The sequence below is a fragment of the Mus musculus genome, chromosome 5 (assembly GCF_000001635.26).
Source record: "Mus musculus strain C57BL/6J chromosome 5, GRCm38.p6 C57BL/6J".
Classification (NCBI taxonomy): Eukaryota; Metazoa; Chordata; class Mammalia; order Rodentia; family Muridae; genus Mus; species Mus musculus.
Window position 1 is genome coordinate 93,057,205 of NC_000071.6, and position 232 is coordinate 93,057,436.

Genomic DNA, 232 nt, shown 5'->3' on the forward strand with positions numbered 1-232 from the left:
CTGTTTTTATTTTGTGGAATAGTTTGAAGAGTATTGGTATTAGGTCTTCTTTGAAGGTCTGATAGAACTCTGCACTAAACCCATCTGGTCCTGGGCTTTTTTTGGTTGGGAGACTAGTAATGACTGCTTCTATTTATTTAGGGGTTATGGGACTGTTTAGATGGTTTATCTGATCCTGCTTTAACTTTGGTATTTGGTATCTGTCTAGAAAATTGTCCATTTCATCCAGATT